We start from the raw sequence: 20,822 nt of genomic DNA, 5'->3' as shown, positions 1-20,822 counted from the left end.
GACTACCTGATAATTCTGTTTCATATAAATACAGAGTAGAATTTTTGAGGAGTCCATACCTTTTTTTAGTTTGTATTTCTCCTAATTAAACAATCACTACCAACACTTACCCCTTCCGAATCTCCAATTTAAAACATGGCTGTGATAAGAATAGTTTTCTTCTTCTTCAAAGTAGGTTAGGTTGAAAACAGGCACAGGTCTGAGTTCATCCATGCATCTGCTGTACAAACCCCACATTGAAGAGATTTTCCTCAAAAAGAAGAACAATTCCTTAATGAATCCAAAGTAGCATCTGATTTTTCGCTGGGTCAACACAAAACCGCTACTAATCCTGACCCTATAACCAGCCCATACTTAAAGGCATTTATTGAATATGATGGTACCTCCGTGGATAGTGAATTCCACATCTTTACGGCTTCTACTGTAAAGAACCCTTTTTTTTAGCTGAAAAGGATATCTTCTTGTGCTTTATACAGTCCTATTAATGAACAGGTCGTCAGAGAGCAGTGCATATCATCCCCATATGTATTTGTATAATGATATATCCCGGCCAAGGTGTCGTTCTTCTCTGCTTTTTTTTAATGGCTGACCTTTTTTTTTTAACTTGCTGCAGCCATTGGATTTAGCAAAATATTCAGCGTTGTTGATATTCCCGTTGGAGCAGGATATTGAATCATTAACGTGTTTGGATGTTTGTTTCGAGTGCTAGGCGACGCTGGCAAACCTTGTGTGGATACTGAAACTTTACATCTCCAACGGCCAACATCACTCCTCACGCCGACGGAGTATTTCTGTACAGACAATCAAGCCAATAATGTAACAACCGGACAGCGTTTTTCCGTTCATGCTTTGTGGAATATTTGATTGCACCCCTGTGTTCTGTCTGCACCTCTATGTGCTAATTTAGAGCCATTTGTTCGGGTAGCAGCTTGACCCAGCTCCACCTTTTATGTTGGTCAATGTATTTTTCTACCATTACAAGCCCTGAACTTTAATTTTCATATTCTATTAGTAATTGTCCTATCGTTTGTGCCCCACATTTATTTCTATGGCCTAAGTTTTTGGTCCTTGGTCCCATGCCCAAAAGGTCTGTTGCACCCCCGTGCCAGCTTGTTCCCGAAGGGGGTTCGTTGGTCAGCTTACCCCGACTCTTGTTAAAATCAGCCCAGAATTAAAATGAACGGAGGATAAACATGTATTTGTTGAAGTGAATGATATTCGCAGGCAACGTGAATGGTTTCAGCATTGGGCAGAGATGGCCTTTAGTCCCACTGGTTTTGCTGAGGAATGAACTTGTGGCTGTAACATTTTGGGCAATCTTTGTCTCTGTTGGCTTTTGGTTGGTTGAAAATATCCTTGTTATTGTTATTCATCATTTTCTAAGTTAAAAGCTAGTAATGTGTTCTCAAAAAACATTGTTTCTGGCTTCTGGCTTTGCAAAACCCAACAATAATATCATCCAAAGACGCTCCCGAAGATGGTTTCAAACAAACTCCTGCGTTCCCGGCCGTTCCTATTTAAAGAAGAGCGAGTGTGTGAAAGAATGAATGCGTATCAGCTAATACATAATGACAAGGGTCCCTCGTATCCTAAAGGTTTAGGCTTCCCCATATACCTTATTGCATGCATGGTCTACTCCTTGCAATTCATAGTCTTGCAATTTTCCCCCCTTACCATCTATATATCGCATTTTATACATCATCCAAAGACATTTGTGATGGGTTTTAATGGAATGAGATGCACACTCACATCTGTATACATGTGAAAAACATACAGACTGAGCAACTCTAGTTTCCCACAGGCAGTATCATAAAGAGTCAGGTTGTTTGTCTAGTAGATTGGGGATAACATAGTGAGAACTCATACAAAAAACTGTTTTTGAGAATGTATCGGATTCTATTAAAAAAAAATGGTTTCCCTTTAACAACTATTAATGTGCCAGACACATCATGAAAAAGCAGTCGGTTAATGACAATTGACATGCCTGGCACGTCATGGGGTTAAATGAGCTTAGAAAGCGATATTGAGGCATTCAGCAATTACAAAAGAAATATGTAGGGGCGCGCATGACTGCTCTCCGTAGCGATTACATTCACCCTATTGAAAGACTCTATGTAATAATGTTAAATAAGTATGTCTGAAGAAAGCCCTTGCTGTCCTGAAAATAGAACCAGTATATAATTTGTGTGCGTTCAATAAACGAGAAAATGACACAAAGCCCGCAGAAATGTTGAAACGGCCATTGTCACAAAAAATGGAAAACCAGTCCGGTCAGAAAAGGGTTAAAGTAGCAATAATGTACATCTCTGCTTTCTGACTTAGAACATGATACATAAATGTGTGTGAAAACTACGTATAGACACACACTACACACATCTATCCAGGGTAAAAATGGTTCCCAGCCCGTATATATGACGACCGCCTGGTGCTCGGGGGCTCCGGGCAGAGCCGGCCGCGATTCACTTCACTTTCCAAAGCTTATACGTGAGGGAATTGTAAAAGTATTCCAGAAATGCTTATTAGCTCACGTAATGAGTATAAAGTCATTCCAACTCGCAGACCTTGAAACGGAGAGCGTAAAACATGAGAAAAAGCAAGTCCTAAACACGACTCCCAAGGTTTCGTGCCAAAGTGAGCTTTTTTCCCCCCGAGCCGCTTCCATTAATATTCATTTTCACACCCGTGAAGTCACGACCTCCGCCCGGTTCGCAGCATTCCTTCACCAAGAGTTAATTGAGGGAGATTAGGTTTTGTCAGCTGGCAATATGAGGAAATGTGATTTTCGGTGTAATTGTGACACCAATTTCATGGCTTTCCATCTGGGCTGTAATGAACTTCTCCAGTGGAAGTAGAATGCGTTTTAATAAAATAACATCGTTTCTAAGAGCCCTCGGCTTCTAGGAGTCGTAGGTTTTTTATATTCTTTATACTTAAAAGAGGTAGAAACAACCTAAACTTCTATTTAACGTGGTTCGGCATTTGCAGCTGTAGGTTCTAATACAGTCACTGCATTCTAGAACTCTTCATGTAAAGAGGGGGACAGTCTCAGCTTTTAGAAATATAAAAAGCAATACTCCATGAGAGCTGAGATTGGCGGCAGCCTGTGGCAGAAGCAGCATCATCGTGTTCGTTTCTTGTCCTGAAGTTTGTTTTCTTCTAATTACAAAGGCTCCGCTGACAAAATTAACAATAGGGGAAGATTAACTTAACGAGGAGGAACAATCATGCAGATCCTTATAACAAGATGCTAGGTTACCTTTCCCCATGGAATAAACGTTAGGTAGGTGTAAGGTTTATAGCAGACTGCGGCAGAACTGGCACACTGGGACAATAGCTTTGTGAATTGGGTGTTTGGGGCAGGAACTTGGCTGAAACCGGCAGACAAGTGTCAAGTCAGGAGCGTAATCAAAGTCAAGTCAGCTGAGGTCATACACAGTAGGAGCCAGAGCAGAAGGGAATGACTAGAGCATAAACAATGTCCAGGTCATGGATAATGGTTAATCAAACAGTTGAGCGAGGGATCCAAGGGGCCAAAGCTGGAAGCAGCAAATCCAAAAGACAGAATCAAGGAGAGACACAAAACTCTAGATCAAAGCCAAAAGCTAGACATCAATACAAAGCAGGCACCAGGATCTGGGCCAAAAAAAACAATGTTCCATGAAAGGAAGCTGGCGGCAACCCAGGGATCCAGCCGGCCACAGAGCTTTCTGGTGGCCACATGGACAGGTGAACCACCTCCCATGCCCAGCGTGATCCCAAGGTTCCGAACATTATCCGATGCGATTGTCATATCTACAATACAGGGACTTTTAGGCATCGCAACGCCCAGCTCCTTTAAAGAAACTCCCTGGACTCCATGTGAAGTGTTCTCTTTGGTTCCTGGACGTGGATTGTTGCAAAGCTTTGGCGAGGGTTTCCATTCTGGCCAGTGCTGTTTATAGGCACGACAAATCAAGCCTCTTGTGATGGCTGAAGACACTATAGGCATTCTTAAAAGGGGCATGAGGGGGCGGCGAGTAGGCAGGGAGAGGGTGGCGATAAGGTTGAGGTGGGGTTGACCATGTTTGTAGCACCCCAATAAACATGGAGGCATTGGGGGTTTTCACACTTTAACGCTTCGCTTGAAATGTTTTTTTTTGTGGCTTTCAGGTCAGCGCTAGGTTTTACCCGTCAGCTTGTGTCTGTTCTCATTTTATATTGTTGTTTTTGGGAGTATTCAACAGCCACAGACAAGATGAAACCTTAACTGCTCTGTATATTATGGTGCGATTAAGTGACATTCAATATGTGTGAGAAGTAAATCACCTTAAAACACAAGTAATGTTACAGGCCCTACAATCAGAAAAAATATCCTGCACGTATTGGATACATACATTACAAATTAAATACCTATTGGCTCGATTATAGGCCGCACCTGATTATAGGCCGCATCCTTAAAGTTTGGTAAAGTTTGGCACTTCAGCCGGGGCTTCTATGGTGGAGCACCCGAAGGTTATGTCGCGCCGGTGCTCCATTATAGAACGGAAGTGCAGGCAGCGGAGGTTGTCTTTGCGCATCGTTCAGATGTCCGCCGGCTGCCGTAGAGGAGGATCCAGGTCCCCTGCAGCGCTGCTGGGGATCTGGATCCTAACCCTGCTGCTTACCTGCAGAAGGGCTAAATGAAAAAGAAAAAAAAAACCCACCTGGCGCCCAGAACTGCATGTCCTGGCTGTTGGGCGATATGAATTCCACATCCCTGCTCTAAACCCCGATTATAGGCTGTACCCCCACTTTCAGTGACAAATATGGTAAACATTAAATGTGCATCAAAAACCCACTTTATGTGTATACAATGGGGCAGCCATATTAACTTCTTGTCTGAATGATTATTCCTCCCCATTAAAGGGGAACTCCAACCATACAGCAGTCTTATTTGGGGAGAGAGTAGAAATAACACGTGCTTGATGTATGATGTTTATGCCAACGACTTTGATATTGCGTTTCCTCCTTTTGAACCTCTCTTCCTCACATTGCTTTCATTTGCTCAAAGTTACAAACAAAATGTTACAATAATTAAGATGTAAAAATATCCACATAAACATTCAGCGCTGGGGACCCGGCTCTGGTCCCCTGCGCAGGACATCTAATGTTATGTGCTCAGTGCTAATGCTCTGGCAGCTTAACCATTCGTTTTTAGGGACCCATAGTGCCTAGTGTACCTAATAGATAATCTGCCACTGCTTATCCAGTAGTGCTCAGGGGCCCATAGGCAGCCCCGACCTTTTGGGATTCCATGTCCGACGTGTAGTTTCAAATTTGAACTAGTGACCTTTTGTAAACACGTGTTCTCGGGGAGAATATTAAGGTTGTATGGGGTATGTTTCTTATTGCATTCGTCAGCACAGAGTTAATTCCCCGTAGTCTGGCATGTTTATGATATATATTTCCAGCGGCATTATGTGGTCTGTGAAGATGTGATGCCGGGATCTGATTCCGCGCTCTGTTCCCCGATGCTTTCTGATCACAAAGATGTCATTATTATTGAGGGCTCAGAAGTTCTGCTCTCACGGGCTGCCGTCTCTTCTCTCGTTTCCAATGCCTTTTGTCTCCGCATTTCTGTCGCGATAACATCAGCCTCCATTCTTGCCAACATCATCACGTTTTTTGTGTAAGCGTCTCCACTTTATCATCACATTAACAGCATTGAAACTGCTAATATATACAATTGGCGATAACATTAGCAAGTATTGGTACAGAAGAAGAAGAGGGCCTGTTCCTGTGAGCTTACAATCTATTAGGAGGTGGAAGGGGGAACGGATGAGAAAATGAGGGGCTGCTTGGGTGAGGATGACTTGATTGTAGTGAGGATCGTGCAGCGGCTTCAAGATTTCGAGGGTGAATATAACATCATAGAACCGTAAGGTTACGCATCAAGTGTTCTAAGTATGTAACCCTTTGTGTGCCAGAGAAATGGGATAGCGTCAGCTTTGTACCAGTAGAAGATACGCTAGAACATTGACTATGGGTCTCCACTTGATTAGCAGAGACACAAAGATGTGGCCTACATGAGGCTGAGGAAAGAATATTACTGAATGCTTTTTTTTTTACATAGTTTGCAGAGGACTCTCAATACCCCTTCCTGGATTACATTCGGCTCAGAAGTAGGAACTTCTGATAAGTTCTGATAACTTAGTTCACGAAAGTGGGGCTGGAGTGTTCTTTTTACATTCATTGGTTGTATAACGGACGGGGCCTCCTGACTTTTGCGTAGGGCCCCTATAGCTACCTGCGTTTGATCAATGAAAGCCTTATTCACATAGAAAGATAGAACTTTTGACAGCAGAGAAGACCCACTGGGCCCATCTAAATGTCTATCCCATTTGTGTTTAAATTCCCTCACTGTATTAACCTCTACCACTTCTGCTAGTAGGCTCTTCTACTTATCTACAGCCCTCTCGGTAAAGTAAAACTTTGCATCATATCTAAATCTCTGACCCTCTAGTTTTAGATGATGTCCTCTTATCCTCCTTTGAAATAAACCTACCTCCCTTTATGTATTTAGATGTCTCTATCGTATCTCCTCTCTCTTCTTCTCCAAGACATACATGCGAAGAGGCCACACACACCGGCCGCGCACCCAACCTTTTCCCCTCTATTTACTGACATATATCACTGGATTTTTTTGTAAACAATTATAACTATGTATAACAAATAAGCAGTCGGCCCCAAAATCTACCCGGCCTCGTCCTTCTGTTTCCAATTAACTCGCTGAAAGAACACGCTGCCTTTTAGAAGGATCTATTTGTTTTACGTAAAAAAACAGCAAATGTTTTTCCCTGCCTAGGTTTATCTGTTCCTGTGTTAAAATATTTTCTAAACATTGTCTTGGAAGTGCGCTCCGTCGCTCCCCTCCCTAATTCCCTGGCGCCACTCCCAGGACATACACTAAACCCAAATGTACGTTTCTGCATTCCTCGTAAAATAACAAGGGAAAAAAAAACCTAATTTTGGCTCGTGTTCGCTACGTGTTCCCGAGTACTTAAGGTAATTACAATAAACTAATATAGTGCAGTTCATTTTGTGATTAGTTCGATCTTTGATGGCTGCGGATGAAATCCGAGAGGCTCCGAGGCTTAGATGTAATGCAAGGAAGTTTTACGTTACTGACAGGGCGGTAGAAAGTTGGAACAGCTTCCCATCATGAGTGGTAGAGGCTAATCCATTTGCCCATGAAGGTTTGAGTCCTTACATCAGGAAAATAGACAGGACGTGGGCCAAATGGATCTTATTTGCTCTGCTCTTGTCCTCTGCGTAAGGTTGATACCAGTTGTTGACGTCACAGTTTGGAATGTTGTGTAGACCTGGGTGATGGATGTATCGAATTTTGATGGGTAAGATGCCAATGATGGGAATGCACCAAAAGTCTGGTAGAATAGACAACCCATACATCAGATGCACAGGGTATTTTGACTGGTAAACCTTACATGAAGATGATGTAGACATCCAGAGAAATGGAATGTTTACCAACCTATGAAAAATATAAAACTAGGACATGTTCCATCTATCTTATGTGCAATGTTTGTTTTTATGCTAAATGAAAGATGTCCACAGAGTTGTGTTGTCCGTACCTCATGTCATAACCTTCCAGGAGTTGAGACCTCAGGCTCTGGCTGCCGTTACCTCTTGTGGAGATCACCTGTAGGTTCGCAAGACCCGGATTAAACATAAGGCCAGAACCTAGATCGAGACGGACATCAAGGAATCAGTCAGTTGGCAAGCCAAGGATACCACTGGCAGCAAAGATGAAGAGGAGGCTGAGCTTGCAGCAGAAGGTTGAGTTGGAAAATATCCGAGGTCATGGAGCCCAAGTTCTTGCTCTGGCACGAAACCATTGGGCTGAGGATGGTTTATATTGGAAATAATGTTTTCTGCATGAGGATGGTTGAGTCAGTAGCTAACATACAGTGATAGGGGGGATATAAACAGACTCGATGAATTGCCTTGTAGCTTAACTTCTTCTTTTAAAAGTCACGCGGCTTATCTAAGGTGATTAGCTTTAGTATGTCCGCATCAACAAGTGGAAACTTGGACATCTCTGTGGACGGTCTTCCAATGGACTGGTCTGTTCTAGCCAAACATGAAACAATCCTCATCAATGAAAGGTGGCAGCTTGTGACGGCTCTATGGTACCTGACAGAACTGGACGTTAAGATGACTGCTGCTATGATATACGGGGGTTTCTAATACATATAATCCTTATTTCAATCTGTTAGTGCCATATATAGGTTTATTTAATGTATAGAAAGGATTCTGATCTGTGGAATTAATTATAATCCCCCCCTCCTATATGTATGCGTGTTTGTGTGATATACCTGTCACTTCCGTTGAGAATGACCTCTGACCTTCCTCTTACTGTAAATTTTCCTGGCTGTCACAGAGGGCTTCTTGCCTTTGGCATTACATGTTTTAGGTTTTTTCCCACAGGACTGTTTTCTCTGTTCTTCACACATGCAATTCAGATGATACGAGAATCCAGTTGCATTTCATTTTAAACCCCTAGAAGGTGCCCTGTACTATGGATTATTAATAGGTATAAGGAGAAACCATGACACCCCTCTGTATTTCTTGGAAAGGAACCCATACCTCCTGAAGCTGAGTGTCATGGGGTGGCTGTTTGGGTAGGGCGGGCGAGGGGTCCGTCTTCTTGCCCCAACCATTCCTGGTACCAGCCCTACCCACTCCTGCATTTTGGGATATGCAATCATAACAGCCCCATATCCTGGGAGAAAAATGGGGAATCACCATGGAATCCCAAATGACTTTGAACCTAAACTAGTTTATTTTTTATATATAAAGGAGCCAGTTTGGTAAAAAAAAAAAAAAAAATGAATTTTTTTACAACATATTCATAATGTAGAAATACTAAAAATAAAACTTAAATGCATAGTAGCTTTTTAAAATCTCATTTAATTGTTTGTTTTTGGTTTTGTTTTGGTAATTATGCCCAACCTTAGGAATAAAAAGTCTCCACTTTCTATCATTATAATTACTTTACTGAGCAAAAATATCTTTCTTTCCAAAATTGCTTTATAAAAAAAACCCCAAAAACCTTTCTAACCCCTAATTTACGGCGGCGGTAGCTTTAAATCTTACGACCTTTACAGCTGTTCCTTTTTTCTCTTTGTTTTTTCCCCCTCCATTCTTTTTATGAAGAGCTGTAACCGCCAGGCAGGTGACGTCCGTCAGGAAATAGTCTTAATTATTGTGAAACCCGATGTCTGCGGGTATCGGGTTTCTTTATCATCTTCTGGTAATTCTCTAGCGAGCCGGGATGGCATGAAAACCTGTGCTTTGACACCGCGGACGGATCCTTTTCAGATCCCCAGTTCCTGTCGATTGTTTTGCGCTCGCTCCGAGCCATTTCGCTCTGGGAACTGTTTGACGGGGAAAGTCGAAAGCTTGGCTTTCATGTGGCTCGAGTTTAACCTCGCAGGAGATAGAAAGGGATGTCTGTAGGCAGAAAGAATACTGTTACATCCTTAATGCGAGCTGTACAGGTTAATACCTCCGCTCTGTCCAGAATAATACGGTGCCAGTCCCTTCACAATTTTTTATTTTTTTTAATTTAGTAATTTTCAGGATTATTTTAATGGCTTGTTTTCGACCATATTGTAACAAGAAGTAAATAATTTGAGAAATATTCCCAGTAAGGCTGACCCCTTTTCTGGTCGGACAGGATATTCATTCCGTGCTCGCTGAAAGGGTTAAGGTAGTAACGAAATCTTTCATTTAATTCATTTGGATTCAAACCTAGCTGCTTAAGCTGTAATTCCATGTTTTACAGGTCTAATTTTTTTCCAATTATGGATTTTGTATATAAAAAAAAGGTGATTTTTGATAACAAAAAAAACGAACAAAACTATCACCATACCTCCCAAGTGTCCCGGTTTTCTTGGGGTACTCACAATTTTTGTGAACAGTTCTATATAGCTGCCTTTAATGTCTTCCCACATGGAGCTGCAAGATCAATGGAGGTCTTTGTTGAGCCCGCCTACTTCTACACCTGACCCCACCCATTCTTCCTCTGACCACACCCCCAACACAGGGGGGGGGTCAGAGACAGGGTACCTGAAATTTTGGGGTGTATGGATTTCTATTGATTTGTGCTATTTTATTAGTTGCTATGGCAATAAGGCCACATTCTAAAAAAAAATTTCCCAAACATTTTTCTATCATTCAAAAAAGAATGTTGCACAAATATGAACGGATTTCAGCCCATATTACTCATTTCCTCTTCTGTTCCATTTTTTTTCAACCTTCTGTCTTTTTCTTTTAATGAGGGGGTGAGATTTTGGCTTTCGCTGGAAACGAACCTCTAGAATTTTCCAGAAACGTTTTTGAGGGGATTCACAGGAACCGGATCAGAAATCCGATTCCAGCCAACTTATTGAGCCTCCTCCTGCTTTATGATGAAAGATTTAATGATCTGGATGAAATATTCCATAGACGGCTTTCGTGTACCGTGCGTAGCAGACACGTATGGAAAGTCGGGTTATTTTGTTCTGCCATGAAAAAGAAACATAAACATTAATCATGTTGAAGACGCGTATTCTTAGATTTTCCTTTTTTGGGGCTTAAGAAAAACAAAGAAACCCTTATGCTGAAGATGAAATGTTTACGGCTCAGCATCATCTGTACGCACCTGGCTATAAAGCACATGAATGATGGAGGAGTGCTTTAGTAAATACAGAATCTGTTCTACGGGGGTAGTCATGTGTCCTGTAAAGGGGGAACCGGCAGCTTTTTATTTATTTATTTATTTTACAGCTTTTAGAGCTTTTTTATTCCAATCTAAGATTTTAGGAACCATTATTCTTCAATGAAGCTGAGGTCTGAAACATAAATAGTATGATATAATACATTTCCTGACCTGAAGTTCTCCCCATTCTCCTCTCCTCTCTTCACCTTTTCAAAGGCTGCCTGAACCAGTCAACAGAAATCAGATACGTTAAGGTTTGGGAAAATGTATAAAAATACCTCAAATATCCCTACAAGACCAATTTACCATCTGAACCCCCCCCCCCCGACAGGAGGCTTCTTCTTGCAGCGGAATCATCACTGGTGGCTTCAGCTGCCCATATTAATAAATACATCTCAACTATCCTTTTTTTCTGCGAGACAATCCTGATTTTGGGGCCTACTGTCCCACCGGGCTGCTCCTCTGTCTTTTTTACAGGCGGTGGGGATCATAGGCAGGTTGGCGAGATCCTATATCTACTCCTAGGCTGCGTAATAGCCCGTGGCTTGTCTCTGTGTCGGTGGATACGCAGGACCATTCCAAAGCCAAGAGTACGATGGATATTCCACGTCACGGGATCTCGCAATTCTCCACAATGGAAAAATATGACCGTGTCCTCCTTTACTGCACTGTGTTCCGTAATGACTCAAATCGAGCGGGAAATGCTCTTAAATGGAATGACAGGAGGATCTCGAACAGCTTGATGTTGTGTGGAGTCTGAATGTCTCTCCAAAATCCTATTCATTAACAAAGAATACAACTTCCCAGTTCACCAATACGTCCTGGGGTTTGACCTTGTGTATCGGGTGGTGTGATTCGGTACAAGCTTAGAAATGCTTTGCTATATTAACCCATATGTTACGTGTTAAGGGACACAGAACGGAGCACATATGCAGTTGGGAGAAATTTAGAACGAACTGGTGTTTCCAGTCGCGCTTTGTGTTCCGTGAATGGTTTGTCTTCTGTAAGCAGAGCGAGGTCACTCTATCTACTGGGCAAAGAAGTATTGAAATATATACACAAAGTTTCATCAAAGTTGTCTTTAATTAACCCAAATCCTTTCATAGATTCATTCGAGAAGGTCCTGTCCGTTTCGTACCGTCTGACATTGGAGGCTTTTGCTTTTAGGGGTGTGGATCGAGGCGTTGCTGGGGCAGGAGACATTTCATGTGACTTTCACACCTGTGATAGCTATTGATGTCATTGCGTAAGGAAGAATGATGCATTTTATTTAATTTAATTTACAATCTCTTTTTTGGTGTCTTGTGAAGGAAAAACTCCTTAAAAACGAGGGACATCGGAAAAAGAGAGACATTCTGTCTCCTTTAACATTTCCTAGGTTGTAAATTTCTTTCCTAAGTAAACAATTACTAGAGCAGAATTCTAATTGTTTGTTCCAATCAAAAAAATAACAATGGTCCTCATCCTTTTCTCCAAATGTTTTTTTTTTTTCCTTCTTCACGTCGGCCATTCTGCATTGTTTTCCTCCCCAACGTTCTATCTTCCTTTCCTTCCATTGTGATCGACTTGTTTGCATTCGCAAAACACAATCGTATCGCTTCGTGTTTTAGGAGTCATGGAATATTTCCGTATCTGGAACATGAACGCTGCTATGATAAACTGCACTCACAATCCACGTGATTGCTGAGGGGGCCTGGAACTCATCACATATTCCCCAAAAAGGGGGGAAGGAATAATAAATATATTTATAATTCAGTATTTAGGTTCAAATGCATTTGTTGTAGCAACTGAACTCAAAAATGCGCCTGTGTATTTTTTTTCCCCCTGGAATGGGCTAGAAGTCGCTTATATATAATATAAATAATATATATATATAATAAATATATTTAATATATAATAAATATAATAAATAAATATATAATATATCCACAAACATATTGTTAGATGTTTACCAAGACCATCGGACCATCTCTGACTGTAGGAGCTTTCCCATAACCGGCTCCCTATCTGGAAGAAGGAAGGAGGCGTTTTCTATATGCTGATTGGATTAATGGGATCCTTTCGCCAAAAGTAGTTTCCGTAGCACAAATCTATATAATATACGTTGGAAATACGTCCGCCTCTACTTCTTCCCCCCCATGGCGTCATGACTTCCTGTATAGTAGGACGTTAATGCGCCATGGAATTATGACCTCATGACGAATCATCCCAATGCTCAAAGGAAAGCCGTCACAATTATAGCTATAAATGTAAATACATGTTTTTATTAATTCACTAAAACTTGCTATAGTTTGCACTTGCAGTTGCTTTGGAGATCATTGGTTTCAAAGGTCACCTCTTTGAAGCTTCAATCTCTGGCTGGATGCGGCGATCTCCGGAAGTTCTCTCCATTCTTCTCACCAACCCTCAGAAGAACCAATTAGCAACTTTATAATTGGGGAGGAATAATGATGAAGATACTGAGAATTGAATGTTAAGATACATCGCCCTACGGAATACATACGCCGTGGTGTTACAGCATGAGACTCAGGCATACGCCACACCATCTCAGACAATGCGGAAAGAGAATGTTTTTAGTGACTAGTACGTCATGTAATAACCGGTCACGAGTATCCCGGTAAACATTCGGTTACACCTGGGAACCTTACTTTCAAAGTCTCCGCTCCAGTTATGTGACCGCTTCAAGGTGACGCCCGTCAATGGAAGATGCTTCACTGGGCTAATGAAGAAGGACGGGGCAAATTGTGTCGGGTAACCATCAAGCAGGTGGATTAATTACACCAGAAATGTGAAGAAGGCTGACCTTTGTGTAAAGTCCTGAATGCTTGGAAGGTCGTTTATCATTTAAAGGAGCACAAGATAGGACTGGAGACCCGATCTGGAGAAGGATAGTTTGGAGAAAGTCCGGAGAAGGGGCTACTAAACTGGCTCATGGATTACAGGATAAACCTTACCAGGACAGGTTAAAGGATCTTACTATATATATCTATATATACTGTACTATACATATATATATATATATATATATATATATCCTGGAAGAAAGATGTGACAGACGGGGGATATGATATATGACATTTAAATACTTAAAGGGAATCAACACGATAAAGGAAAAGAGTTTATTTAAAAGGAGAAATACTTCCACAACAAGAGGACATAGTCATAAGCTAGAGGAGCAAAGGTTTAAAGGTAACATCGGGAAATATTACTTTACGGAACGGGTAGTGGATACACGGAGTAGCCTTCCAGCAGAAGTGGTAGATATGAATACAGTGAAGGTGTTTTAAGCAAGCGTGGGATAGGCATAAGGCTGAACTAGATATAGGATAGGGCCAGGGACTAAGGAAAGGACTCAGAGGTTGCGCAGACTGGACGGGCCGAATGGGTCTTATGTGCTGTCACTTTCTATGTTTCTAAGGTCACGGCGTGCAGCCAACACAGGTGCTTCATGTGACAAACCTCTTGATACATGACAAATTCTAGAAGTGTCATTCCATATGGATCCTACCAATCGCTACCATTCTATGTGCATTAAACACATGTACGGATTGCTCTCATTCCGACGTATGGACGAGGCCGAGTATTTTAGCAGCAATTTGTATTTTTAGTGCTTTTTGTGAAATAGACTTTAATAATAAATAAATGAACGTAATAATTTGCGGGCCGGCGTTTGTACGGCAGTAGAGCGCTGGGAACCGGTGCCTCGCTGGGAAGTATACGCCGCGCGATGACAGCCGGCGTCCGCTGTACATTACTGAGCTCCTGTCCTCTGTAACACGAGAACCGCTTTAGATTTCTTTTACCTGATTCTTCGCACATCTCTCAGATACGCTTTAAAAGAACAGATCTTTTTGTTTTATCGATGAACAAAATGAATATTTTTCTTCTAAATATTTTGTCTTCCTGTGTGTTCCCATCCAGTCGGTTCGGTAGATATCTTACCGCAATGTATCAATTCACTTAGTAAATGTAATTTATTATTTTATGACATTTTTATGGTTTTTTAAGCTGAAATATATAGAAAGGAAGCAGAGCATAAAATAGCTGCACTTTCAAACGGCTTTTTACAGTTAAAATGATGTTAAATTCCTCTGGCATGGAAATAGTTAACTTGGATGGAAGTCCATATGTTTTTAAAGCCCTATTCAATTATAAATCCTCGTAATATTTACAAGCGTTTGTTAAAACAGTAATTGTTTTTTTAAAAGAGATTTACTGTAATCACTAATGACATTTAAAAATCCTTTTTTAAAAATGAACTTTTTTTTTCTATTTTTTTTTTAAATTAATGACCTGTTTTTTATATGATGATTTCAAACATCTGCATATTAACCATTTGTTTGCGTTCTCTGTTATCTGAGCCCGATCCAGTAGACACACACCCTAATTATACCCAAACATCCTAATTATACTGCCTGTGGAGAACGGCTCAGTCTTAATTACCCAGACGGATGCTCTGACTGATGAAAGGCTTTGACGGAACAGACTTCATTAGCCTTGCCGTAAAGCATCAGCTCAGTGTGGTGTGGGAACAGCTGGGACAAATGTAAAAAAACAAAACAAAACAAACACTTTTTTCTCAAAACTAACGGATATCTCACTGTTTTTTAAAGGACTTCCCCGTTAAATTGGTTATTCTTTCTCAACCAAAGACAAGTCACCGTAACTCCAAATGACCAACGTTTTGAAGTCTGCGCCGATTAAATGTACCATATTTTTACGTCGGCCCGCCGATAGCAGGGCTTCTGTGTTGGTTTGCCTGTAGAAAGTCCAGGTTTAAAATGTATTTTTAATAAAAAGAAAAAAAAATGTGCATTTTCCCTCCTGGGTCTATCTTGGCAATGGACATATTTAACCCTCGGCTGTCTTAGAGCATTAAACAACAACAGTTTTTCATAAGAGGACCCCCTGGCATGCCGGGGGTTAAGGAGTCCTTTTGTGAATCCGTCCTGCTCACATGAACAAAGGCAAGACATTACGATAAATTAGCCAAACGTCGGCGTTCACCACGCTTGCTATCAGTCTTGTGACTTGCGACTGAAAGGATCTCTTAACATTTCCATTTGGTCTTTTGCCAAGAATACATCTTGAAACAATTGATAATGAAACCTTTTAGCTATTTAAGGGCTGCCAACAAAACTTTTATGTATCGTCTGCATTTTGAATGCCGTCGCAAAAAAAAAAGGTAAATTTACTTAGTACATTGTACAGAAGCCGGGCTAACAAAAGCCAAAATGGCATAAACCAGAGCTTTATTGGTAGTCTCCATTGCCAAACCAATATATTATTATTATTTATTATTATTATTTTATATAGCGCCATCATATTTATATTTATATTTATATATTTTTTATATATATATATATATATATATATATATATATGGATCTTATTTTAATTATCTATCATTTTAGTTAAAACTTGTAACACAAAACCTATTACTAATTAATGAATTACTTGATGGTAGAATCTCTAGGTGATCAACAAAATATCATAGATTTTAAATAGAAAATGTCAAATTTATTAAGAACTTAGCGGTATGGAAACTTTTGTTATCTGCACGCGGCAGGGAAAAAATTCTCCCTTTTTTTTTTTTTATTTTTTTTTTTAGTCCTGTCTGATTCTAAAACATTGAATGAAAAATATTTCTGTAAACTGCTGCCTACATATCTCCATATTTTGTAATTAATATTTTGAGACATGATATACGAAAGCATGCTGTTCTTTCAAAAGGAACAGTTTAGCGGAATTAAGTTTGCATACGGCAGAGGAAGGTGGATAAGAACCATTCGGCCATCTAGTCCTTCTAGTCTCTGTGATGTAGAGAAGTCATAAAGGATTAGTGCAAAAATTACTTTTTAAACTCTCTTTTTGAAGACTTTATGGACCGGCACAGCTGTTGGCACCATAATGGATTCATTCACCATATCCTTGTCCTGACGCGGCCATTGGGGATCTCTTGTGGACCGTTGGCATGCTTGGGAACAGAGTAGGCCAACTTTCTGAGGAAACTGACATGGAGACTCTGGGTTCCACCAGGAGAGTTAGGCCGGCGAGGATGTCCCCATAGCCACCCAAACCTTCAACCCTCAAGGAGGCAAGAGGGGTTGAGAACTCCTGTGGGGGCTCCATGGGGAGTATAAGCTTTGGTCATAAGTTATATATCAGGGATGCCCAACTTAAGTCCTCGTGGAACACAAACAAATGGAACGCGATGTATCTCAGCTTGAATCGACGTCCTGATGAAAAATTAATTTAAACTCCCTTTTCAGGCTGCAATATACTCCATATTTATTAAATAATGTATAATTTATACATTTCTTCTATAAGGCGTATGTGGTGTCTTTTGTGGACTGTAGTTGTCTTGGACGCGATTGACTTTCTTCTGAGATCACTTTTTTTGGGGGGGGGGGTTATGCCTTATGATGTCATTTCCATGGTGGTCCGAATCATCTGACAAAGGACAGCCCGGGAGGCAGAAAGCCTTCTACTAGGACTCTCCGGGAGAGAAGGCGGCATATCCCTTTAACAGTCTTAAATTACAGCAGTGTATTACTCATACTTTGCGACTGAAATCTGAATCCATAAGGGGATTTGTAATGAATGTAGCCGGTGTACAGAGAATTTAGCCCCGTGTTTGTATAGCAGGAATTGGGATGTTCCAAACCGTGTTATGCTTGGCTGAATCTATCAAAAACCTCTGATCCATGCGAAGGTAACTGTAGTTATGTGCTAATTACCAAATACAAGGTAAATTGTAAAAAAGATTTAGATTGCGAGACTTTGAAATGTTCCAGGTAACCCCACTCCTTCCCATTTAGCGGTCCTGTTAACCATGGTGCATGGTGGTCTAGTTGAAGGGGGGGGGGTTGGTCATGTTTAATGAAGAATTCTCAGAATACTAATTAGGTTTGGGGTGGATGAAAGAAGTGGCTGTATGGTTTGTTTTTGTGGAAACGACCCCTAGTTCCCTGCTTCTTTGAGGACTCCTGGTCTTCAGAGATTCACTGATCATAGATACGGAGATATCCCAACTGGCCCTGCAGTCACCGTCTACTCTGCCCTTATTCTATTCGTTTTTGAGTCTAGGGCACCCTCTGAGTAAAGCAGAGGCTTCTCATGAGTGTATACTGGGGGGCCGGCACGTGGTGGCCATACAGTACCTCTGAACACACACGCACTTATTTATCCACTAAACCATGAATCTGGACGTAAATGGAAACATTTTAATCCACTAACTTCAATATACCTTGTGAAGGGAATAAATCAAGATGGTTGCCGACAGCCTTCACGGGTGTACGTGGGCCACTCACTGTCTCCTCAAACTCACCTGCAGTCTCATAATATATCATATGTATATTTTATTATTTTCGCTGGCTCGGTTAACAGATTTCCGGTGGGGGGAAAGGATATCGTACAATGGGCTATTCCCAGATAATGGCACAATTGAAGAGTGAGGGTCCAGATGTCCGATGTGTGTGGGATGGCTGGAAATTGACTCCGAGGGCAACTGGAATGCCTGTCACCTGAATGGCTTCTGGCAGTCTTTCACTGAGCCAGTTTGTTCCTCCAAGAGTAACAAGTGACCCATCTCTTAACCCTGTGGCTTCTGGCTACTCGCTCTGCACAGAAAAAGAAATACTGTATTTAAAGTTTAAAACATCTGGACCTCCTGATTTTGTCCTTTAAAAGCTACCATTCAAAATAAAGTGCAGCAAAATATTAATTTTGTGTCTAGTTAAGAATTATAACCGGTCTTTAATTTTACATATAAACCTTTGCCTCAACAATTTTTTGCTTAGTGTTTCTGTATTGGAATTAAATAATAATAAAAAAATAGAAAAAAAAATAATAATGCACTTTTGTGTAAAATAAAACCTAAACACGTTCCGTATAATGATCTGCACATAACAGATAATAGACCATGGTGTGAAGTCCTCATATAACGCTACTGAATTTTTATATAGTAACAAAACTTAATTTAATTCTTCCCTTTGTCCTTTTTTTTGGTCTTTATTTACCTTCATTTTGCATCAACTCATAAAATAGCAAGTTATTTTTAGGATATTGTTTTCGTATTCGATTTATGTTTCTAACAGATTGTAAGCTTGTGAGAGCAGGACCCGCTTCTCCTTCTATACCAGTATGTCTTAACCCCTTAAGGACCAGGACTTTTTTACACTATAGGAACAGAGAAATTTTCTTCAACCATGATTTACCTCTTTCTTATTTAGTTTACCCACACAAATTATATATATATATATATATATATATATATATATATATTTGCGACAAGAAAGTTCATTTTTTTATGAAAGAAATTAAAAAAGAAGGGATTAAAAACACATTAATTCAACATTTTACAGGTATACAAATTATCCACAGCTAATATAAATGTTAAATATTTAATGCCTACCTAAACCTAACTCTAACCCTATTATAACATAAAATTATGGATTAAAAACTAACCCCTTAGGGTCAGGTAAAAAATTAATTGACTGTATCTATGCATGTGATTGGCTGTAGCATGATCACATGCACAGAAGTGCAGGGGATCTGCTATGCGATGACATGGAACAGTTTCTGTCTTATTTTGAAATGTCCACTATCTCCCTATTGAGGTAGCGCTACCGAACCTGCCGGTTATAAATGTAATGTAACGCATTTTGCATATTCCTTGTTAGAATGTTTCCTTGTTACAAAGGGATATCGTTTTCTCCTGGGAATACTGCTTGGAGTAACACGCGGAGGGGTATAAAAAGTGAAAAACAACCAGTAAAGATATTGGTTGCTATGGCAGTAAGACCCCTTTTGAAACTTTCTAAATCACTTTTTTTATACATAGCCCCCCTTCCTTTAATCAAGTTCCTCAGAGGGAAAACAGATACCTAACTCAATATATTCCTACTGGCAGGTCTGGTCCAATTAGCCCGAATTATGAGAAGGGGATAACTAATTAAACTCCTAGCAGAGACAGAGGGCAGGGGTGTCAGCTTCTAAGTATCTGAGAACTGCGAGCAATTATATGATACATTGTGACTCCGCGACTCTCGCTATCACCCGCCCAGCATGGCGTGACTCTGCTGGCCTGTCCCCGCTGTGAGGCTTCTGCTTCATCTTGTTCCACACAAAACACCACGCCGGGATCTGACACGGCCGCACTGACCTTTACTTTGATTTACAAGTGTTTTGGAAATATCCCAGGAAGCTTTCCTTTTTTTTTGTTGGTGTTCGTTAAACCTTCGGCAATAAGTGAAGTTTAAAATAGATGAATAATAAGGCATGTCAAGTATAATTCCAGGAAAGGTCACGCGTAGAATGCACTTCACGTTTATCCTTTACACAATGTGATGTTGGGTTAGTAGGTTCTTGAAGGTATAAACTGAACGTTCTGCTGAGCGGGGCCTCTCGCTGTTAGATGGAAAGCTGCCTTTATTATTATTTCTTCATTTAAGCAAATCTTTGAACAAGGCTAGGTTAATTCCATAGAAATCTGGTCAAGTTTGGACCTCGCAACGCTGTGATTTAGCTTAGCCCGTTCCACAACATGTCTTGAAACAAAAAATTTTACCCTCATAAAAGCCCCATGTCCTATTGTTTGCGTGTAAGAAGACCCATAGTTGGCTTCCAACATCTTGGAAGCCAACATGTGCCAACTGGAGACCTACAAGCACCTTCTCAATGTCTCAATGACTTCACCTGCAGCTCCATCGTTATGGACCAGCCACACAGGTGTATAATGAAATATTATTGACTTGCATTGGCTTGCTTAGCTCCTTTTATAATGTTCTTGGGTGGATATTTTGTGGGAGAAAAGGACGATATTATGAACGGGACCATTTCTATAAGTACACGAGGGACGCTGTTTCTATAAAACTGTCACAAGGGTTAAAAACGGACAATTAATTCACACCTGGAAGACATCAAGCGCTTTATGATATATATTTCTAAAAGTTGGCTGTACCTTTTGAGAGGCATAAATGTGTAGTACGTCTTCTAATGATCCTTTAATCATATCTTAAATGCGTGTTTTGGTAACAGCGCTGAACCGGAAAATGCGCAGCTCGGATTCGCTTTGTCTCCT

General features: G+C 40.6%; 1 protein-coding gene and 1 long non-coding RNA gene across 2 annotated transcripts in view; one reads left to right on the top strand and one right to left on the bottom strand.

Moving 5' to 3' along the window:
* The window catches only part of TMEM135 (transmembrane protein 135), a 120,474-nt gene that overhangs the window by 59,916 nt on the left and 39,736 nt on the right, over positions 1 to 20,822 (top strand). The gene's annotated exons all lie outside the window — the stretch shown is intronic.
* LOC128474273 (uncharacterized) lies at positions 9,196 to 9,980 on the bottom strand. The gene is made up of 2 exons (XR_008346337.1): positions 9,911 to 9,980; positions 9,196 to 9,489 (listed from the first exon to the last, which is right to left on the bottom strand). It is a non-coding gene; the product is annotated as an uncharacterized LOC128474273 (long non-coding RNA).

This window comes from Spea bombifrons, chromosome 2 (genome assembly GCF_027358695.1).
Source record: "Spea bombifrons isolate aSpeBom1 chromosome 2, aSpeBom1.2.pri, whole genome shotgun sequence".
Classification (NCBI taxonomy): Eukaryota; Metazoa; Chordata; class Amphibia; order Anura; family Pelobatidae; genus Spea; species Spea bombifrons.
This window is presented reverse-complemented; position numbering and strand designations above follow the sequence as displayed.